This window comes from Podarcis erhardii, assembly GCF_964252035.2.
Source record: "Podarcis erhardii genome assembly, chromosome: 5".
Classification (NCBI taxonomy): domain Eukaryota; kingdom Metazoa; phylum Chordata; class Lepidosauria; order Squamata; family Lacertidae; genus Podarcis; species Podarcis erhardii.
Window position 1 is genome coordinate 49,650,257 of NC_138509.1, and position 23,547 is coordinate 49,673,803.

The following is a 23,547-nucleotide window of genomic DNA, read 5'->3' on the forward strand; positions in this document are numbered from 1 at the left end:
CTGCTTTGAAGTGGTACAGTCAGCAATTCTCCCTGCTCAATTTACATTCTTATTTGCGAGGTTAGGTGTGTAGTGCATTTGCAAAGTGTCTTAACCTTTTTTCTTTCTGAGGCTTCCGCTCATCTCAAGGTGGCTTACTTAAATTTAAATCACAATAAAGCCTATCGGTGAGATACAACAAAATACCAGGTTGTAGTTAAAAAAAGAAGTACTTTTTAAATAATTACTGATAGAAACGGTAGATGGCAAGCACTATCGTGGAATACGCGTCCTATCTTATGCACAGCATATATTATCTGAAAAAGTACGGTTTTAGTTTATTATTTGCTTCCGATTGTCTGTTTTGCTCATATCCAAATAAAACTGAGTAGTCGGCTGATAAGACTGCAGCCCTACATCCACTTACCTAGAAACAGGCATACTGTATATGGGATTGTACTGTAAGGATGGGAGTGACCACTTGCTCAGAAGTTAGCTCCATTGAGATCAATGGGATTTGCTTTTCAATGCACTTGTATAGAGTTGCCCTGTAAGGCAGCAATTCTTTACACATTTAATTCAGAGTGAATGGCATAGAACAAAATGGAACTTATTTGTGAATAGACATAGGTTTGTGCTGCATAAATTATATGATCAATTTTAATTGAGTGAAAACACTAGTTAGAATAGTGCTTCAATTTATGAACATGATATGAATATGATATGAATATGAACATGGGATTAATTCATGGTGGAGAGCACTTTTGTCTTTTTTTTTCACCTGCTACCTATCTGCCTATCTTACTCGGAAGCAAAGCTTTCTCTTCTTTTTCTTTTTTAAATGTAGTAGAACAAGCAAGGTAAGGGAAAGGGTTTTGAAGGTGAACTTGTAGGAAACTATATTTTTTTAAAAAAAAAAAACAGCAGTGAAGCTTTTCACCCTTAAAGGTCAAATGAAGAATATAGGCAAAAATGGAGCTTTAGGATGTCTTGATATACTTGAAAAAGATTGGTGTAAAATTAGGAGAGAGCATAATGGTACGCCTGGCTCAAGATGGAGGAGACATTTTCCAACATTTTGAAGATGATATTGCTAAGGGATCAGCTGGTGCCTTGATCAAGCTGTGAAAAAGTTGCTCCTGCTGGGCTTGGTAGACACAGGAACAGATTGTCAGTAAAAGAAGAAAGTTAAATATCTGTGGACTGCTTTAGACATTATTTTCACAGCACGATTGCTGTCAGAATGAAGCACCACATGGATCCCTTGTGTGTTGGAAGCAATGGTTTGTATTCAATGTAGATCCTACTCAGAGTAGACCCATTCAAGTTAATAGACATAACTAAATGACATTCTTTTCAGTGGGAATAATAATAATAATAATAATAATAATAATAATAATAATAATATGCCGCCCATCTGACTGGGCCACTCTGGGCGACTTCCAACAAAGCATCAAACACAGTAAAACATCAAACATCAGAAACTTCCCTGTACAGGGCTGCCTTCAGATGTCTAATGAACCAGTCAGCAGATGCCCTGTACAAGGATTACCTCTTCTACTTTCCCTCTGCTCACCCCAAAAATGGCTCTGGGGAGGGGGTGGTCCAGAGAACCCCTAGAATAGCATGCAGCGGGAGGAGAGGAAGGATTGTTTCATCTGACAAACTGAAATGCTTGTGCTTTGCGTAGTGCATCATTGAATTCCTCCCTCTACTTAGACCTTAGCTGAATAGAGCCCCATATGTCCCCTGTACTGTGGTTCACACAGTTTCAACTACAGCAGCTAGTCACTCTATTTTCAGAGGAGGTAACTTTCTGGCATGCAAGAAACTGATTAAGCCATGTGGGGAGTCACTTCACACAAATACTGCCTGTGTTGAGCAGCATCTGTCTCATGGATGGGGAACCTAAGCGCCTCCAAATATTGTTTGGCTCCAATCCTCATCAACCCCAGACAGCATAGTCCAGTGTGATGGGACCTATAGTATAACATTTGAAAGTCCTATGTACTTCACTTCTTCAGTGGCTACCAAAACTACAAAATGAACTTTTAGACACAAAGAGGAAATATGTGCAAGCAGTGTTAAAAATGTGCTGCTTGTAGAAAGGTAGACTACATTTGAACCAGGGATCTCCTGATTCATGACTCCATATATATCTACAGTTTTATGTTATGTATATCTTTGTTTTTAGTTCAGGAATATTTCTCTCTCTCTCTCTCTATATATATAATGAAAAATATACATAAAGGGTTGCAAATTAGTGGCCAAATAGTTTGGAAAACAGCATAGCTCAGGCTGTTAATGACAATTTTATTGTACATCTTAAAAATAAACAGTAAGATTTTTGTAAACATTTGCCTTGCCCAAAGAATGATTCAGTTTTATCTTGTAGGTTGCAAAAGTACCTCCATGCTACCATCTACATCTGAATCTGAATCAAAGAGCTGTAATCAGGTCATGTTTTTTCCTAATGTACTTTAGAACTCATAATTTACTTTTGCAGTCAGCCAATGTAAGCTTATGTTGTGTAACATCCTGTTTTCAGATAAACAATTAAAGTAGGTCAATGTGTAGATTATTACTAGGATAGTAATGGATTATTTCAAGGGCAATGTTTGATACTCATAGCGCCAAGTTCTAATGCAAACAAGCCCTTAAATCTTAATGTTTGAGAAGATAATGCATATCTCTCAGAAATGCTAAGTATCGTAATATTATTACAGTAACCTTTGCTTCCTTTCATATTCTTTCACATCACCTAGTCTTGTTATATAATTCTTGCAAATGTTATTACTTAAAACTTATGCATTGGGCCTTTTTACCAATCCAGTCTAATAAATAAATGCCATTTCCCCCCTTTGTTCACTGGAGCAAATGCCTCTTTTCCCATATTTCTGTTTTGTGGAACTCCTACTCAGATCCAGTGTACCTGCCAAAACAGATTTCTAAACTGAAATGGATTCATAAATATTTGCAGAGTGTGTATATTGCTTTAGGACTAGGCTTATGTACTCAGTACTAGAATTGTATGAGCGATCCCTGTAGAGGATTTATTGCATGCCCAGTGTCTGATAGTTCCAGCATTTATTTTATTTCATCTATGAGTTTGGCCTCATCATCAGCCTAACAAAGACCAACATCCTGGGTCAGGATGTCGTTGTCACTCCACACACCAGCATTGGTGACCATGTGCTTGAGTTGGTAGACGATTTTGTCAACCTGGATTCCATCATAACCAGCAACCTCTCCATTGACATTGAGTTGGACATGCTCAACACATAAGCCTGAACTGGACTCCTTGGCAGGTTTTGAATAAACATTCACAAACTTTTTATTGATAATAATCAGCTAAATAGTTTGAGGATCTATACAACTTTGTAACATGCAGAAAACAGCAGTCTCAAAGAAACCAAAGACTGGAACTGAGGGAAGTCGGGGGTGGGGGTAGGGGTTGTGTGGGAGGGAGGAAAAATAGGGGAAAAACAAGGATGATATGTTTTTGGATAATATGTTTTGTTTTAATTTTGAATAAAAAAACTTCTAAAAAAACATAAGCCTGGTAAACCTTCATCTTTGTATTAGGAAATGGCTCACCTCAGCAAAATGCTAACATTTAATACAAAGATGAAGGTTTACCAGGCTTGTGTGTTGAGCATGCTTCTTTATGGAAGTGAGTCATGGGCAACTTACACATGACAGGAGCAATGCATCAGTGTGCTGTGTCAGGAAGATTTTGGGCATCACATGGCAGGACAGAGTCTCAAACAAAGATGCACTCTCCCAAGCCCATATTCCCAGCATGTTCGCACTTCTGTCTTAGAGATGACCGTGCTGGCTTGGAAGATGGCAGGATCCCCAAGGACATGCTTTATGGAGAGCTGGTCTCAGGCGCTAGGTCTGTTGGCACACCAACTCTGTGTTACAAAGATGTCTGCAAACGTAACATGAAGGCTGGCAACATTAACCCTGCCATATGGGAATCCCTTGCAGACGATTGCAGTACCTGGAGACAGACCGTCAGGTTGTGTATCCACAGCAGTGACGAGAGGAGGAATGACTGCTGGAAGGAGCACAGAGAGAAGAGATGCCATGGTGCACTTGTAGTAGTAGCAAAACTGGATGCTGTCATCTGCCCCACCTGTAATAAAGCCTATCTGTCCCATATCAGTCTCTACAGCCACAACAGGTGTTGTAACTTTCCAATGGTTTGCCTTTACCCGCGAAAGGGCATTGTTCCATTGTCTCCCGAGACAGGCGTGTGCCAAGAACAACAAGGGGGTCAGAGCTTCCATTCAGACATTATCAGCCATCCTTGAAAACTGCTCAGCCAACCATGGATAGCTGCTCTAGAAATCTGCAGCTTGCCAATATGTAAGAACAGTAGCATCTGAACAACTGCCCACTGCTGCATAGTGTTATCTTTAGAAGAAGGCCCATGTGTGTCAAAGATATCCTAAACACTTGGCACATTTGAAAAGTACACAGCCAAACACAGAAAGGACCAAAATATGGATAAATTTTAAAAAGGAAGGGAGTGGCTTTATCTACACATAATGCCAAATAAATCTAAGGCTTTAGCCTTAGAGTGTATGAGAAAGTGAGAAATGAGTGGTGCACACAGAGAAAAATCAAAGGTGCTTTGTTCCTCTCCCATTTTTGTCCTGCTACCTCAGATATGCAGATGACACAACATTGATGGCAGAAAGTGAGGAGGAATTAAAGAATCTTTTAATGAGGGTGAAAGAGGAGAGTGCAAAATATGGTTTGAAGCTCAACATCAAAAAAACAAAGATCATGGCCACTGGTCCCATCACCTCCTGGCAAATAGAAGGGAAAGAAATGGAGGCAGTGAGAGATTTTACTTTCTTGGGCTCCATGATCACTGCAGATGGTGACAGCAGCCACGAAATTAAAAGACGCCTACTTCTTGGGAGAAAAGCAATGACAAACCTAGACAGCATCTTAAAAAGCAGAGACATCACCTTGCCAACAAAGGTCCGTATAGTTAAAGCTATGGTTTTCCCAGTAGTGATGTATGGAAGTGAGAGCTGGACCATAAAGAAGGCTGATCACTGAAGAATTGATGCTTTTGAATTATGGTGCTGGAGGAGACTTGAGAGTCCCATGGACTGCAAGAAGATCAAACCTATCCATTCTTAAGGAAATTAGCCCTGAGTGCTCACTGGAAGGGCAGATCGTGAAGCTGAGGCTCCAATACTTTGGCCACCTCATGAGAAGAGAAGACTTCCTGGAGAAGACCCTGATGTTGGGAAAGATTGAGGGCACAAGGAGAAGGGGACGACAGAGGATGAGATGGTTGGATAGTGTTCTCAAAGCTACCAGCATGAGTTTGACCAAACTGCAGGAGGCAGTGGAAGACAGGAGTGCCTGGCGTGCTCTGGTCCATGGGGTCACGAATGGTCGGACACGACTAAACAACAACAACAACTGGAACTTAACTGTGGATAGGCTTCAAGTTACTTTTGAATCTTTGCTTGTGGTTTGTCTTCCCCAAAGAACAAAACTTGAATGCCGGCCATGGTTTATTTGGATTAAGCCAGCTTCAGTGTTCATTGTTCAGTGTTCAGATTAAACACTAAACCAAACCATGACTTAGCTCCTAGTAGCATGGCAGCAGGAATGGGGGAGAAGCAAAGTGGCTGTGCTTTGCTCACTGTGCATTAGCATGCATTCTCATCCACACTAAGCCATAGTTTGACTTAGCGTTACATGTGAACCAGGTCCCTGTCATCAGTGATGTCTGGATTGGACAGTTCTAAACTTGGTTTATTGGGAGTTTGTTATGGGCAATTTCAGAAACAGATTAATTCGATGTACTGCAGTATCCTGCTACTCCCAGAATCAATGGTGCATTGCCAATGAATTTGATTGGCTGAAACCACAACTTAGTCCTTTGTTAGTAAATTTGTTTGTACTACAACATGCCACTGAATCAACTTGTTCCTTTGGACTGGAAATGAATTACTTTAAATTGCATTTTTTAGCTTCCCAGAAACTGCTGAACTCAGACAATTACAACTGAGCTATATCCACTTTACTATAAGCTAGTGGATTCCAATTCCTTTAAATCTAAGGGTGCTTCCCACAAGAAGTAAATCTTTTTTTAAAGTCACTAGTCTCTTTGTTAATAACATCCTCACTGATACTACAAGTGTCCAAAAATTAAGTGTTTTTTCATTTCCTAGTACAGAAGAGTCTCATTTCTTTATGACATGAACAAGGTAGTGATTGGCAACCAATAATTTTCATCTTTAATTTAAATTATTGCTTTCTATTACTCTTCATTTCTGGAAAACTATCATTTGGATTTTTAAAAAAGCTTCCTATATTTCATGCTGTATTAACCATTTTTCATAAGTTTTTTTAAAAGGTATTAGCGATTAAAAGGCATCCTTACATCCCTATTTTTACTTTATTTACTTAAAAGTAAAGCAGAATAATTTCAATAGAAGGAAGAGCTAGGTCAGGGTTAGCTAACGTGGTGTCCTCCAGATGTTTTGACTACTATCAGGTCCAGCCAGAATGGCCAATGGTAAGAGATTATGGGAGTCCAAATTATTTGGAAGACACCATCTTTGCTACCCCTGGTCTAGGTGAATGTGCTGAATTTCACAACTTCATGACAGAACAACATGCTCTGTCTCTACCTTATTTCTTCTCTTTGCAAATGAGGCCAAGAAGGCAAGCTTGTGAGGAAATTTGTGGGTGAGGAGAGCGCTTTTACTCCTTCCTTTTGGCCATCACTTCCTCCTTCAACTCCCCTTGCAGAAACGTCCCCCAGCCACACATGGAAGGGTTTTAGACCCATGCTTCATTTAATTGTCACAGCACTCTCAGGTGTATTTAGGATCACTCCCTTTTTGGAATTAATCACCATGGAAATTACTGGTACTTATTTCTAAGTAAATTGAAGGGCTCACAGGTAATATTAAACCGTGCATAACATTATTAGGATGAGTCACAGTACTTGTGTATTTCCCCATTCCCTTACCTCCTCTGCTGTGACCATGAAGAGAGATCAGAAACTTGCAATACCATTTTAGATTAGCAACAGTTTAGCATTATGGCTGAGCTCTAAACTGTGGTAAAGCTTGTTTCAGCAAACCATAGTTATAAATGAGCACAGTTTGTCCAAATTCAGATGATATATAGAACTGTGTTTGATTTAAATAGAGATGAAAGCTTCTAAACTCCTAACGTCCATGCTTGGGCAGCAGGCAGTGGAGTGTGTGATCTTAGGGCCCCCTCGCTTCATTCTTGTAGAATTAAATTATGCTTTGCCTAAACTATGGCTTAGCATTACATCTGAACCAGCCTAGTGTATTTACTATCAGAGCACCAGATTTTTAAAAATAGCACAACAAACAAGGTACAAAATAATGTATTGTTGCAAGTGAATATTTTATTCAGCTTGGCTAAAATGGAAAATTGTATTTATACTTCTAGAAGCTGTGATATGGCTTTGTAATAATTGTGTCAGATTATATGGAAATTTATGTCCATTGCAATTCAAGTGATTGATGTGAAATGTCAGTGAAGAACTTGTCTCATTGTGCTTTTCCATATTAAGAGGCTGTTCAGTGTTTCAAGATTAAGGGAAATGGAATGACTTTGTTAAGTAGTAAACTGATACTTTTTGACATTTAAAAAAATCTATATGATTTCAAAACATTTAACACTTGAATAACTTGATGAATGTCTCTGAAAATCACTGGGAAGTGCACCTACCATTTTAGTTTTGCTTCAGAATGAATTAGAGTCCTTAGCATTTCTCTAGCAGGTAAACAACTTTTCAGCAGATGTTTTTTGTTAAGGGAAGCAGCTCTTTGTATTGTGATATCTCAATTTCTGTCTTGCATCCAGGATTTTATATAATTCCATCTGTGGGAAAATACATTGGCTCTCTTCCTCTGTAGGTTATTATAAAAGTGAGGATTTTTGAAAACCCTTGAGTTTTCTGTCTATTGTGTTTGTTCGTAATCACACTAACACCTGTTTTATTACTGTTTGGCAACTGTGCTAAAAATGAATAGACACCCACGAATATAACTACAGTATGTTCACAATAAGCCCCTTAATATTTGACTCGTTTTGCCCTGTTTATGCATTGAATAGCTGGGCTGTGCCATAATCGGCCAGGTTAAAAGGTGGCAACCCTACTGTGTATGCGTGTGTGAGAAACGAGCACTGTGTGTGTCTGAAATATTTTGCAGCTTCTCCTTTGTTTAAATTAACAATGCACCTTTCTAATATGTTGCCCGATTTTGTTTTCCACCTACTACTTTGGGTATCAGCCCTTTTCACACAGCTTGAAGTGAGTGCATGGAAAGAAGGCTGTTGGGATTGCACCTGCCAGCCCCACCCTTAGGTAAAGGTAAAGGGACCCCTGACCATTAGGTCCAGTTGTGATCGACTCTGGGGTTGCGGCGCTCATCTTGCTTTATTGGCTGAGGGAGCTGGCGTACAGCTTCCGGGTCATGTGGCCAGCATGACTAAGCTGCTTCTGGCGAACCAGAGCAGCGCACGGAAATGCCGTTTACCTTCCCGCCGGAGCGGTACCTATTTATCTACTTGCACTTTGGCGTGCTTTCGAACTGCTAGGTTGGCAGGAGCAGGGACCGAGCAACGGGAGCTCACCCTGTTGCGGGGATTCAAACTGCCGACCTTCTGATCAGCAAGTCCTAGGCTCTGTGGTTTAACCCACAGCGCCACCCGCGTCCCACCCCCACCCTTAAGTACCATGTATTTTGTCTGTACAAGGGCTTGTACACCTGAAATCAGTAAGTTTTGTATGTGAGAGAACTCTACTTGTCATTTTTGCAGGGTGCAGTTTTTACCCTGCAGTCTACACTCATTAGGATGAATATGCACAGCAGTGTGGATCGGCGGGGAAGTGGTTGCAGGGGTGACAAAAGGGGGCAAATGCCTTAGGCGGCAGGTTTAGGTGGAGCAGCAAAATCAGAGGCTATTATTTGGAGCTGCCCAATAGCCTTCCCTTTTGGGTGTGCCTTTACGCCAAATTAACAACACTGCTACGGAGTCCCATTAAATGGGGTTCTGACTATGTACAAGACCACTCCAAGGGTGAGGAAAGAAAAGCAAGATGCCCGGTGGGTGGCCTGTTCTGAAATATGTTCCCCACTTTAAAACAATAAGGCTGGCCCTTAAAGCCTCCAGGTGGTACATTTGTTGTCCTGCTGTCTGTGAGGTGTGGTGGTCCCCCCAGACTGCCAGATCTGCTGGGGACTTGTGAATAAAGTCTCTGCAATCCCAAGGAGAGATAAGAAACCATTGTAGTCACCAGTGCTGTCTAGATGTCTGATCTCACAGAACCCAAACCAGGGCTATTGCCTTGGCAATATTTAGAACCAGATCCACCAACTGCTTGTTTCCTCCTGCCTCTGAAGGCCTGTGTGGGTCCTGGATGGAGACAGAGAGATGATTGCACAGTGTCTGGAATATCACAGTTCTTCCTTCCCTGTCTCTCCCTCCCCCTTGTGTCCACCCAAATGAGCAGTGGTGCTGTCAAGGCAGGATTTTGGGGCAGATGTTCAAGGTTCCATTGAACAGGATGAACAGGACGCCCCCCAACACATCAGGACTGCCTTACCAATGTTTTAAAGTAAACAAAGGAATATACTGTACATTACCATCTAAAAGGTGTCAAGGGTGAAGGAGTAGGCAGATATATAAGGTGGTATGACCGGGGGTCTCCCAAGAGCAGGAGGCCTGCCTTGCCACATTCTGAAGTGAAATAATACACATTACTTTCCAAAGAACTCCCACACGCCTCACAAAGCTATGAAGTCCAAGTCACCTAAATGCACATTTTTAGGAACGGGGGGCAAAATTCAAAATCCCCATCTAGCATTACATTTAAAATGACACACTCCCAGCTGCTAGTAAACCAAGATACTGAGAATGACAACAATAAGCACAAATTGTGTTTGTGACCTATTTTTGGAAGGGCCCCCCTAGAAATCCTTGGACAGCACTCCACTTATCTTTTGGATTGAATGAGAAGGTCACCAGAAATCATACAAATTCAAAACCCCACCTGGGTGAGGATGGCCCAGGAGTGTAAGACTGCCAACCGAAAATAGATCTCACACTCTCTTGCCCTTGTATTTTCTTCTTACTTCATATGAATCAACCTTAAACCCCCCCCCCATATAATCCTGGTCCTTTTTCAGATGAAAATGAGGGCACCACTAGATGCACCACTAGCAGGCAGAGGAATTTTCAATGAGACCACAGTGCACAGGAGCAGAGGTTTAATTATTCCCTCCCCAGCTACAATTCCAACAAAAATCACAGCTCTTTTCTAGGGCCGATGACAGAGGAAGGGGGATCATCACTGGGAAATGGTTAAATTTCCCCAGCACACTGCAGACCCGATGAAATCAGCGCACTCTGTACCTGCAATCTAACAAAGCAAAAGAAAATGCCTTGCTGTGCTTCCTAGTGATGCTTTTAGCATTTCATCTTGGTGGTTTCTGGACTAGCCATCAAACCAATTCAATTCATATTTAGAATCTGGAATATAGTTATCATAAGGCTTTGGTATGTACATACGGCATCAACATGGCTTCAGCATTCTGTTGGTGGGACTGCCCCGAACATAACTCAAGAACAATGTTTTAATGCCTTTTGGTTTCAATACTAATTTCTGTTTTATTTTGAACAAGAAACAAATATTCTGAGATAGCAATGAATGCAATGTGACACTTCTTTGGGGGTTTTTGCTGAATATCCTGAAATATGTGTCTGACTATTGTAATTTCCTTTTGCTGAATTGAACTATTGATACTGGAAGCATGACCTCTTTTGTGACAGTAGATCTTGACTGAAGAATGCTCCATTACCTCATTTGCACAGCATGGAAAGAAGAAAAATTGGACTATTCATTGGCAGTCATGGTGGATGAGAACAGGAACTAAATACATCTGGGCATTGAATGTAGCTGAAATGTATGGTTTATGGGTTCAGACCAGGTCAACTCCCAAAAAAAGCAATATTTTCTCTGGAGAAGACAGGCATCCCAATCCACAAATGGTGTAAGTTTCAATGCAAGGGGACTGTAGGGCAGGGAGCCAAGAGGAAAGTGAAGCCATTGAAGAGGACTGGGTCAGGAGCCATGGATGACAAAAGATGATTTAGTGCTACTGGATTCTGGCCTAACCAGTTTGTGGATTGCAATCTAATAGAGAGGTTTCCCTGAGCCAGGCTACAAAAAATATATATTGGGGGTTCATTAAAACCTGACTCAAAGGAGAGCTGCTCTTTATAAGTCCCAGCTGGATCAAAATTTGAGACAGAGAAGAATGGTTGACTTTCTCAACCCACCAGTTTCCCCCTGTGGTACGTAATGGAGCAGTACTGCTTTCCAGCTCTTTAGCTACATGCAGGTAGAATGAGCATCATGCTACCTCTGAGAAAGGGGTCATTTTTTCAAGCCCTCAGTTTGACGAGAAAAAATCACCAGAGCTCTTCCATATCTTTTTCAGAAGAATTTGTGTAAATTCTGAATCAAGAGCTTTGGAAAGCACACCCATCTTTAAAGTCTTCTCCTTGTGCTTTAATTCAATTTGACATTTGAATCCCTTCTAGAAATGTGTCCAGAAGGCAAGCCTTTCAAATCTGTTCAGCACAAGGGTCTTAAAAAAATCATTTGTAAGTTCATACATTACTATAGTTCTTTTCAAATAGTAAAAAAAAAGAAGGCTCATCACCATATCACATGTTTAATTACATGTTAGTTAGAATTGTTATAAAATTAGATATTCAATTATAACATAGAGAAAAAAGCATTAGGTTGGCTATGACCATCATATTTTTTTTAATCCAAAAATGAATGAACAGGATTATTTCTTTATGCATTTATCACTTTGTGAGCTATAATGACCTCCAGGTCCAGCTATTAGTGACTACCAGTGGTGGGGTAGTGGTGCTTTCCTGGCCTCCCATTGTTGGCATTGCTGCGGCTAATAACAGGACCTCAATCTTTGATTCTTAAATACACGCGTGGGTGACTGTGTCTTCATGTCTGAATTTCAGCGGTTTATTTCAAGTACAGGTCTCTGTTGGCACACATCATCACGCTCTATGCATAGGTGAAGCATCAGTTTTGAGAAAAACATCACAGATAAAAACAAACCAAGTATTATTTATCAGAATAAGCACTCTCACTATGGCTATTTGAGTCCATTTGATTGGCTGTTCTTACTTATGTGAGACACACAGAAATAAATCTTGTTTTATCTCACTGGAAATACTTTGTTTTGGTAGGGAGGAGGAATAGGAAAAGGAAACAAAATTGTAATGAACAACAAATGTTGTTTTCTTGTCCAATCATAACACATTCTCATTCAGATTTCTGTACATAAAAATTACCTGTGTGTGACCTTCTCTTTAAATACAGTAATGTAGAAGATGGCACTATGTGATTAAAGTTTAAAATGTATATGTATTTATATTGGCTTTTGCCATACATCTGTATGAATGATTTTCTTTATCTGATAATAGCTACATTACCCATCTAATTACATCTCCCTCTCCCTCTTGTTTTTGATAAAAGAAGGCAGTTCTTAGACATTTCCATAACTGGATATTTAAAATTGAGGTTAGTGTTGTTTTTCATTGATATTGTCAAGTCGTTCAGGGTATTACAAAGAATAAAAGGAATGGTGTCCTTTTATTAAAGAACAAAGGCACCTTCACGTAACACCCACAAACCTGATCTCCACTATTATTCCACAATGGCATACGTGAGCTGGCATTCTGTGGAAATTACTTCACCCTATAAAAGGAAAGGCATCTTGGATTTTGGGATGGTGAAGAGACAAATAGTATGTTTGACAGTCAATTCTTATGTAGTGGGAAATCTTGGTACAGAGGTCCTCCAGGCCACCAGCAGCACCTACGCGTTGGAAGCTGCGTAAGCAATGCCACCCCGCCTGCACTCTTCTGCTGGCTGCTACTGATTTACTGTAATCCATAGGAAGTGCAGTCAGGGAAGAAGGTATTCCCAGGACCACTCCTTGAGTAGCACATTTAATCTCCATGGCTGCAGCTCAATGGAGACAACAAATTGTGTGCGCCTGTCCATCATTACAATTTTTTCTTCTTCACAGAACTCCTTAGACTACGTTGCAGAACAGGGGGACTGTGACAAAAATGGACTCTGTTTATTTGGATTCAGCTTTGATAGGAACTGTTGTTTATTATATGGGAATGCATCTCCTACTTGGCTGTTGGGGAATTATAGGTTTAATGTGCTATACCTGACCTACCCTGAGGCTCTGTTCAGAAGGAAGTAGAGCTTCATGGTGGATGTGAGAGATGGCACCTCTCTTGTCTGAGGGTGGAAAAATTAAAAGGCTCCTAGGCTTCCCGTCATCTGTAACCACCAATTCTTTTCCTAGAATACTCTTTGAGAAATGCTGCTTTAGTTACTGATCCATAATGGAACCTTTCTTCTTATCTGATAACTGCAAAGTTTATTCAGGAGTCTGTGTCGAGGGATTTTATCGAAAGCTTTTGGAAAGTCTAAGTACACAATGTAGACTGGATTAGAGCTATCATATGCTTGTTGATGCTCTGCAAAGAATTCTAAAAGGTTAGTGAGGTAGGACTTACCCTTGTAGAAGCCAAGCTGGTTCTGTTTTAGCAAGACTACTTTTTTTCAAAAAAAGAAAATACAACAGATATAAAGCCATAAAGTAAATCAACGAATACGCCTCCTAAACAATTCACAACTGGAAAAGTAAACAAACAGAAACATAGGTAAAGTAGAATCCGAACATGCACTGAACTAACACATGAATGAATAAATGAAAGATCCATCTCATTTAAAGCACTTCCAATGAACATTTAAAGCACATGACATATCCCAAAGAATCCTGGGTATCAGATGTGCTGCCTTGCCCCCATGACAGTGGGTGCCCGGGGCTTGCTGACATCACCATGGTGTGTGCGCATGCTGACATGACGTTGGCACACCCTGCAGCGTGCTGACATCACGCATGCGGTGGGAATGTGCGCATGCCGCCAAATAGAACCTTTGAGGTCTGGGCCCCTTCATAAAAAATTTGTGGGTGCCCGGGCACCCAGGGCCCTGCATAGTTGGTGCCTTTGCTGGGAATTGTAGTTTTCTCCTGACAGAGCTGCAGTCTCCAGCATCCTTCACAAACTATAGTCCCCAGGATTCTTTGGGGGGCGTCATGTGCTTTAAATGTGATTTGGACATGCGTTAAATGTGTGGTGTAGACCTGCCGCTAATCATAATTAAAAATTGCATTAACCATAAATATTACAGTAAAGCAGGCATGGGGAATCCCTGGCGCACAGACCCAATTAGGCCTTGTCGGGGCCCATTTGTGGCCTGCAAGGCCATTTCCCCAAGGCTACATCCACCTTCTCCTCACCTCGCAGCATATAGTCTCTTGAATCCTTCATCCTGCCATTTCTTCCTATCTTTCAGAGTAATCAGGGCTTGTTCTTCATTATGCCTGACAATTCCATCTTTAACAATGCTTTCCACAAGTTTCCCAAGAACAGATGTTAACCTAACAGCCATGTAATTTCCCAGATCCTCCCAGGGTCCCTTTTTGAGAAAAACTGTGTTGCATTGGCCACATTCCTGTCCTCAGGAATGGTTGATTGAGTAGTTATTAGTAGCTCCACAGGACTTGAAATACTGGATAATATTGCGTGTGTGATCCCATTTCCTCTAACACATATGCAGCAGAAAGGAAACAGATGTCATCCGTTTACAAATGCCAAATTGTGCAACACCACATGTATCCATAATGCAAGAGGTTTTGAAATAGCATGAATACACTGCTAAAGCAAGCTGATCATATGAAAACCCAAGTTTTAAACTCTATAATGGGATTGGCCAGCCTTTTTGCCTGACAGGGGCAATCTATATTGGTGCCTATATTGGCTGGAGCCAGAGCCTAAGTCAAAAGTGTTCTGGATTGCTCCTTTTGTGGTGGAATTACACTGAAAGGAGGGCACCATAATTTTGTTGTTGAGAAATGACAAAAATTGTGAGAGGGACAAAACTCTTGGACATAAAAAGCCCTGGAAAATGCTATAATACAAGAAAGCTTCCGCCTCCTCATGGACCATCTAGTCTAACGGATCACTGCAACTCATGAGGCTGTCTCCATGTATGGCATCTTCACAAAGATTAAAGCAGCTCGCTGAGTCACTTGAGAATGAAAACGTTAAACTTACATTGTCCAGAAATGCTCATGTAAATTTAAAAATGTCTCCCACATTCTGTCAAACAATAACAATCAGATGATAACATAAATAACAAAAGAAAAGCTTCATATATGAAACCATGTACAGTCCCACATCACCACTGGCGGCTGTGGGATATTCCCTTCTACATAATGAGGACTTCCTCACTCGAGTAGGTAGATAAGTTGAATTTTTGTAGAATTTTTTTAAAAATAGTTTTTGTTTTTGATTCTTTTGGGTGGGCATATTTCAGTCAACCAGATGTCAGTGCAAAAGAGGTTCACTTCGAATTTAAAGAATCTGAGCCCAGGAATTTCTGTTTTAAGTACCAGAATGGAACTTCTGCATAACAATCCACTCCGGGTCGTCGTCCCCCCCCCCCCAATACTTTCTTCATATCAGCAGTATAATTTTGGGGTAGGGTGGGAGTGTTGTAATTGTTGGGATTGTTTAAAAAAACTGGGAGTTGGAAATCCTTGTTGATCTACTTCAAATCACCCCAAGATCTACCAGTAGATACTGATCTACCTTCTGGCCACCCTTGCATCAAGAGGGCAAATTATAACAATACCGAACACATTTCATTAGTAATATGTCATACCTCTAGCAGTCCCCGAAGCTGAGCTCCTTCCTGAAGTGCAAATTTATTGCTATGAGCTTCTTTAGGGCCGGGCCCAAGGAGTATTTTCCCACATACATTACATAGTAAAATAAATTATGAAAAACATACCGATTATCGTTTCTTGAAATTTCATTCTGAGAAATTAAATACCATATTGACCCGAATTTAAGCCACACTTTTTTCCAAATTCAGGCTGTGAAAAGTTAAAGTGTGGCTTATATTCGCGACCTTACCATGCCCCACCCCCCCAAGGAAGCAGCCCAGGAGCACAGGGCAATGGTGTGCAGCCTGCCCAGCACTCCCAAGTCTCCCCCGGTGCCAGTTTGGGGAGGTAGTGCCTGGAGTGCCATAGTGCTGGGAGGCGGGCTGCACCCACAAATAAGCCTTGAATTTTAAAGACGTGGCTTATTTGCAGGTGTGTCTTATATTTGGGGCAATACGGTAGATTCAGAAATTGTGTCAGATCTCACCTGTGGCTGATTTCTTTAGCACTGTCTTTATGCAGTAATATAAATGTTACATGAAGAGAACACAATCATTCATACAGGATATGTCATCTGTCTCCAAACTTGGCAACCCTCAAGTAAAAAATATGGAGTGTTATGGTGAGATTAACAATGATGATGATACAAATATTGTTCTTGCCCTATTAGATGTCACTAGAGTTGTGCAGTTTTCAAAAGGCAGTTGTTGACAGTTGGCTTGCATATATAAATACAATTGTATGGAACTCTTGACTCTTATATAAATAGCAGAGATAATTGCACTGATCGGTGGAGAGACTAACAGAAGGGGAACTGGGATACTTTGTTAGCAAACTTGATTACCGGTATTTACTCTGGTGTTATATCTACAGTTCCCCCTGGAAGGTCCAAAACTTCAACCAGGATAAACATTGTACACAGCACTTGCATGAATTTAAAGAGCTAAGTTTGGTTGTTTTACCCCTCCAGCCTCACTTTGTTCAAACCTCTGCTGTTATTTAATACTGCCACTTTCCTGTGCCCTCCATCCCCTCTCCCACCCGGACTTCATGCAAATCCAGGATTGTGATGCAGCAGCACAAATCCTCCAACAGCAGCTGTGCAAAGACAGCCGTACAATTTTATGAATATAGGGTGTGTGTGTGTGTGTGTGTGTGTGTGTGTATCCTAGATCCCTAAGTTACTTAGCACCAAACACAGCAATTATATCAGTAATGAATTTGTCCATCCATGTCAAATAATAAATACGTTTTAGTGATATAGGTATGTATGTATCAGGCTCAGAGTACCTATTTAGCATTCAACAGACTGACTTGCCTTCCAAGGTTTTGGCACGCTTTTCCCTTTCAAATTAATTTGTGTGTTAATCCCTTGCAAGAAATCAATTTGAGTCCAAAAGCTCATTAGTTTGAATATATATTTTTAATTAAAGTATGGTTAGCTTTGCTTTTTTAACTCCACCATTTTTTTCTCTCAAACTGAGCAAGCATCTGGGCAGTAGAATAACAATGGGTTTGTGTTTGTTGTTCTTTGCTGCCACTCCCTTTTCTTCCAGTTGCCTCTCTTGTTTCTCAGGGGCAGTCTGAGATTGGAAGTGTTATCTCTAAGTGGGTGTGCTTGAATAATCCACCTTCAGTTCCAGAATATGCCATGGATTCTAAGATGACTGTATAGAAGGAAATCACAGAAGGAAAGTGTCCCATCCTTCCCACTGCAATCACTGGCCTCTCCAGAGGGCGATGGGGACCCCCCTGAAAAATATGGAGTGGGAGAAAGGAGCTAATAGGGGAGGGGAAATCAACCAATATCAGGCAGAGATTCTCCTAATTTTGGCTGATTCTCCTCTCCCACTGTACTCCCACCCCATTATTATTCAGAATGGCCACAATCCTCTGGAGAGGCTTTTCGGGGATTCAGGCAGGTGCCTTCTGTTCACTTATCTTAGAATCTGAGCCTATGAGAGCAATCTTGTGCAAACTTACATGCGAGTAAATTCCACTGGACACAGTGGGACATAAAAAGGTAAAGGTAAAGGATCCCTGACAGTTAAGTCCAGTCGCAAACGACTCTGGGGTTGTGGCGCTCATTTCGCTTCTTTACTGCTGAGGGAGCTGACGTTTGTCCGCAGACAGTTTTTCCAGGTCACATGGCCAGCATGACTAAGCCGCTTCTGGCGAAACCAGAGCAGCGCACGGAAATGCCGTTTATGTTCCCACTGGAGCGGTACAGTGGTTAAGAGAGGTAGATTCGTAATCTGGGGAACCGGGTTCGCGTCTCCGCTCCTCCACATGCAGTTGCTGGGTGACCTTGGGCTAGTCACTCTTCTCTGAAGTCTCTCAGCCCCACTCACCTCACAGAGTGTTTGTTGTGGAGGAGAAAGGGAAAGGAGAATGTTAACCGCTTTGAGACTCCTTCGGGTAGTGATAAAGCGGGATATCAAATCCAAACTCTTCTTCTTCTATTTATATACTTGCACTTTGACGTGCTTTCGAATTGCTAGGTTGGCAGGAGCTGGGACCGAGCAACAGGAGCTCACCCTGTCGCAGGGATTCAAACCGCTGACCTTCCGATCGGCAAGCCCAAGGCTCAGTGGTTTACACCACAGCGCCACCCGCGTCCCTATACAGTGGGACATACTTCTGAGTAAATATGCATAGGATGCTGCAGCATAGCAACCAGTTGTGCTTCGATGGAATCTGAACAATTCACATTTTTGGAAGAACCCAGTGAACTGTGGTAGTTGAAGAAACCTTGCAAGAGGATAGAAGTGGAGTAGGTTTCTTTGAAGACAAGGGACTCAAAGAGCAAACTGATGAGTGAAACAACCCAGGATGTTTTAGTAAAACTGGGGAGACTTGCTTGCAAGCAGTAGCTTGGAAGGAACAGAAGGGAAGAACTGAATTCCTCCTATTAAGTTATTTCCAGTTATCCTTTCAAGTGTCTCTTGCTGTGAGTCATCCTCGATTTTGCAAAAGTCCTGGCTTCTTTTCATGTGTTGAGAATGAGATTGTCAAGGAGTTAAGAGGAGGACATGAGGCTTTGGAAAGAGAAACAGCTTTTTAAAAAACAAAAACAGTTTGAGATTTCTTGTAAAAGGATATTGAAAATGTGTGTGGCCAGCCCAAATGGTCTTTTTTTGCTATTCCTTCCCACTACATATAATGCCACATTGCCCAAAAAGTTTTTCTTTTAAAACAGAAGCTGATTCAGGAAGTGGAGGAGCACCTGGCAAGTAGCATTTAACTATAAGAAAATTAAAAAGTTCAGCTGGATCCAAAGGCCGCCTGGTCCAACATTCTGTTCTCACAGTAGCCAACCAGATACCTATAGGAAGTCTAACAAAGGACCTTAGTTACCACAGCATTGTTCCCAGTTATGATTCTGAGAAACTGGAATTCAGAGGTATACAGTGGTACCTCTGGTTAAGAACTTAATACGTTCCGGAGGTCTGTTCTTAACCTGAGACTGTTCTTAACCTGAGGTACCACTTTGAGGCTTCTCACTGCTGCTGCCACACAATTTCTGTTCTCACCCTGAGGTAAAGTTCTTAACCCGAGGTACTATTTCTGGGTTAGCTGAGTCTGTAACCTGAAGCGCCTGTAACCCGAGGTACCATTGTACTGCCTCCTGCCGTAGAACATAGCCGTTGTAGCTGCTATTCACTGATAGCCTTCTCCTCCATGAATTTTTCTAAAGCCATCCAAACTGATGGCCCTCACTGCATCTTGTGGGAGCAAATTATGTAGTTTAACTATGTACTCTGTGAAGAAGCACTTTCTTTTGTCTGTCTTGAACCTTCCAACATTCAGCTTCAGTTGATGGCCCCAGGTTCCAGTATTATGAGAGAGGGAGAAAAAACTGTTTCTATCCTCTTTCTGCACACATGCATTTTGGACCTCTTGCAGGAGAACAGCAGCTAATTTGGAGTAGAAAAAATGACCAGTAGAGAGAGATAAGTGCTGTGCTTTCCCTCGAAAGAGGTACCTGTTTTTCTGCCTCAATCACAGGGTGTTTGTTTACAATTTTGGTGGGTGCAGGGTTGTGCTTACCATATAATTTCAAAGTACTGTAGTCAACATGTGTGGCTGTGTTGCTCTCAGTGTCTGTTTCTTTCCATTAAACAGTTCTCCAATGTTCTGCAGCTTCTCTGGCTATATGTGTTTCCTGGGCTTGTTTGTTCATACAACTCCAGCTACCTGCATGACACTTCAAAAAGTATAGAGGAGAAGTCCCTGCACTGAGGAACATCTAATTCATCACGGGGGAAACAACACAGGAATCAGGAAAATGGAAGCAGGTAATCTGGCCTACGTTTTATAGAGTCTGCAGACTTCTGAAAATGGCAAACATATGTTTTTCCTTGTGTCAGCTTGAGATTTGGAGTCCAGTTATTCCGAGTGCTTCCAAATGGGACCTTAATGTACAAACGAATCACTGAGATATCGTAAAATAGTCATTGACAATAAGGTTTTGTTTTGTACTAATAATATTTTAAGATGTATTGGATTGCTCCCCAATAGGGTAAATTCTGATTAAATACAGGGGAAGGATACTAGGTGACATTTAAATGCCAACAATGTTGTTTTGGCCATGCAAGAAACTTGCATGCATGAGGCACACCGATCCCACATTAAGCACCAGTTTGGAAGCACTTTCAGTCTCTGTTCTGTTTTCTTTCTGTCATATTCTCTAATTCTTTGAGTTTTAGATTATTTTCTGAAAAACGAGAGTTGTTATTCGCTTGGATCAATGAGAAAAAAGAAATTAAAGGAAGCCTGTATTTGTTGAAGCTGAATTCAAATACTGAGAGTTGTAGTTTATAGAAAATAACTGGAAATCTTTTGTGTTCAATTTGAAATTTCCTTTCTCTTTTTTTAAAAAAGTCATTGCTCTAGAACGATATTTTGTCAGTAATCGAGTCAGAATAATATGTCCATTATTTTAATACTTTGATCACAAGCCACAAAGCAGAGATTTGGAGTTACTGACTGTTTTGCTTACTTTGGTGTTTCAAAAACTATCTCTAAAGGAGGAGCAGGATTTAATTCTCTGCCAATTGGATCATCAGCGTCTGCATTCAGATGGCTAACAGGTTTGTTTGGGGCTTTCATAGTATAAAAATGGATGTGCTGCATGCTGAATTTTGATTATGAAAACATTTTGACAGATATTTCCAGACAGACATGAAAGAATTAGACCCTTTTATCACCGCAAAAAAATAACAACAAAACCCTGAGGTGGTTTCGGTTTACATGCTCAAGATTCTTTTATCAAATCTATTACCCATTTTCTTGCCTGGGTGTGCAAAATTTGCTTATGATGATTGCCAACTGAAATGAATTCTTAAGTATTAGTGTGTATAGTTGAGAATTTAAGTGGTGTATTGTCCAGTGGTTAGAGTTCTGAGAATAAAATGGTGTGATATCTTGCTTCTTAAAAGGGCTTTTACAGTATATTATTACACTGTAAAGAAAGTATGGTATTTTCAGTCACAAACCTACAGTTCCAAGTGCTGCACACACTGTTTAAATCACATGGGAGTCAATGGGATTTAAGCCTCATAACTATGTTCAAGATTACTCCCTAACATAATATATGCCTCATAAATTAGACTATCAGTACATACTCTTTCTTGGAAGTAAGTGCCACAGAGCTCAATGGGGCTTGCTCCCAGGTAGATAGCATAGAATTGCTGTCTTAATTAGCTTTCCTTTTTGACCCATAAAAAAATCAGAATAAGGGTTATTTAAAAAGGACATTGACTTGTCAGGAGTCACCAAATTTTCAACTTTTATTTAATAGATCTTGTCTACATTGAAGTGAGCTATTACAGCTGCCCGAAAAGAAAGCACTGTTTGATGTCTTGTAAGCATAGTCAGCAATCAATAATTTGAAATTTGTGCCATTTGTACCTTTAAAAACTGGCACATCGTTTTTTATTCCATTTAATCTGCTTACTGTAGATGAAAGTGGGGGTTGAACTGATGCCACAAAGAACATTTACTCATGAAATGGTGCTCGTTTATCCAGCAGTAAGTATATCATTTTGACATTTATTTGCAATATTAATTGTACTTATTGATTAAATTTTTGCACATATTGTAAATTGATTCAAAATACCGCAGAAGGTGACATTATTCTGGTAGCTGTGTGCTGCTATGGTAAATAATCACAATAAAAAGCATATTGTCTGTTAAATAATATTTTTTAAAAGAAACTGTAAAACATAGAGCTAATAAATTAAAATCTTCTACATATTTCATTCCTGGCAAATTGGAAATGGAATGATGAAACATTAAATTAAGACCTCTAGAGGGGATCACATTGCAAAGCATGCTTATATTGACCCCATCTGCACTACACATTTAAAGCAGTATCATACCACTTTAAGCAGTCAGAGCTTCTCCCCCCCCCCCAAATTATGTGGAAGGTAGTTTGTTAAGGGTGCTGAGAGTTGTTAGGAGATCCCTATTCCCCCTCACAGAGCTACAGTTCCTAAAATTCCCTGAGAAGAGGGATCGATTGTTAAACCACTGTGGAAATTGTAGCTCTGTGTGGGGAGTAGGAGGTCTCCTAAAACCTCTCAGCACCTTTAAAGAACTACAGTCCCCAGGATTCTTTGGAGGAAGCCATGACTGTTAACAGTATTATAATACTGCTGTAGATACATAGTACAGGTCTCTATCCTGCCCCACCCAGAGATCAGCCCATACAGCGGTGGGACACATGCTTGGTCTCCTTGTGTGACTCTGGTTTCCCACTCCAATCCAGCAATCAGATGATAGGCTCCATTGCTGGATCAAGGAGGCTGTCTGAAGACCACAACAAATCTTATGTTAACAGAAGCGGGTGATAGAATCCCATGAGGTACACTCACCATAGCAATATCAATTCTCAGTAGTTTTATGGCTTATGCATCCAAATATGGCATCACCTGAATAAAATAAGGAGGTATTGGCTGACTCAGAGGAATTTCCAAGTTTGCTTGCAGAAATACTATGTTAAAATTTTTAGTAAAAAACTTAAAGCTGTGAGGGCTCTACCCCATTTCCTCCTCAATGTAATCCAGTTGAGACTGAGCATTCTTTGTGGCCATGGAATGCTAGCTGACTGTTGGGGAGGCAGGGGAAACTCAAAGTCAAGTGGGACAGGGAATATAATGGAGTGGAGTATCTAGAATCCTGAATAGGAAGCACTTCATGGTGCAGTATATTGTGGCAGGTCCAACCTTTGTCTATTTACCCTAATGAGTCTTAGGACTTTAAACCCTTAAGGATCTAAGCCACAAGAATGATTAGTGTTGCTACAGGACAGCATTTAGTAACCATCCAGAGATTTGGGTGATTGCTGCTAATCATTAGCAGGCAGATGTCCCCCAATTCTCCCTTGACCTGCTTTCCTACTGGCTAACTCTTCTGCTCTGTGCCACACTCACGAATGCTCCAGGCCCAGTGGGGCTGGGGAGAGGAGATCACTGATAATATCTGCCAGTTGTATTCTGTGCTGCTAGCCTCAGTTGGTTGTATTTTTTACTGCTAGCCTTTGTATCTTTATTCTGCCACTAGAGAAGAAGAAAGCAATGGAAAGTATGTGTCATGTGATATGAGTTATAACATCTAACTATTACATTCTGCCACAGTCTGCCTGGAAATAAGAAATGGGCAGTCCACAGGTTAACTTAAACAA

At 40.9% G+C, this 23,547-nt stretch overlaps 1 long non-coding RNA gene across 3 annotated transcripts in view; it reads left to right on the forward strand.

The window, feature by feature from the left end:
* LOC309342865 overlaps positions 1-22,551 on the forward strand; it is a 49,662-nt gene extending 27,111 nt beyond the window's left edge. For 2 of the 3 annotated variants that reach the window (XR_014157022.1, XR_014157023.1), the window contains 2 exons: positions 19,986-20,158; positions 21,825-22,551. This is a non-coding gene — a long non-coding RNA (uncharacterized lncRNA). Of the gene's footprint in view, positions 1-2,374; positions 2,437-15,508; positions 15,956-19,985; positions 20,159-21,824 lie in introns of those variants that run through there. The other variant, XR_014157024.1, reaches the window with a different exon arrangement.
* The last annotated feature ends 996 nt before the right edge of the window (positions 22,552-23,547 follow it).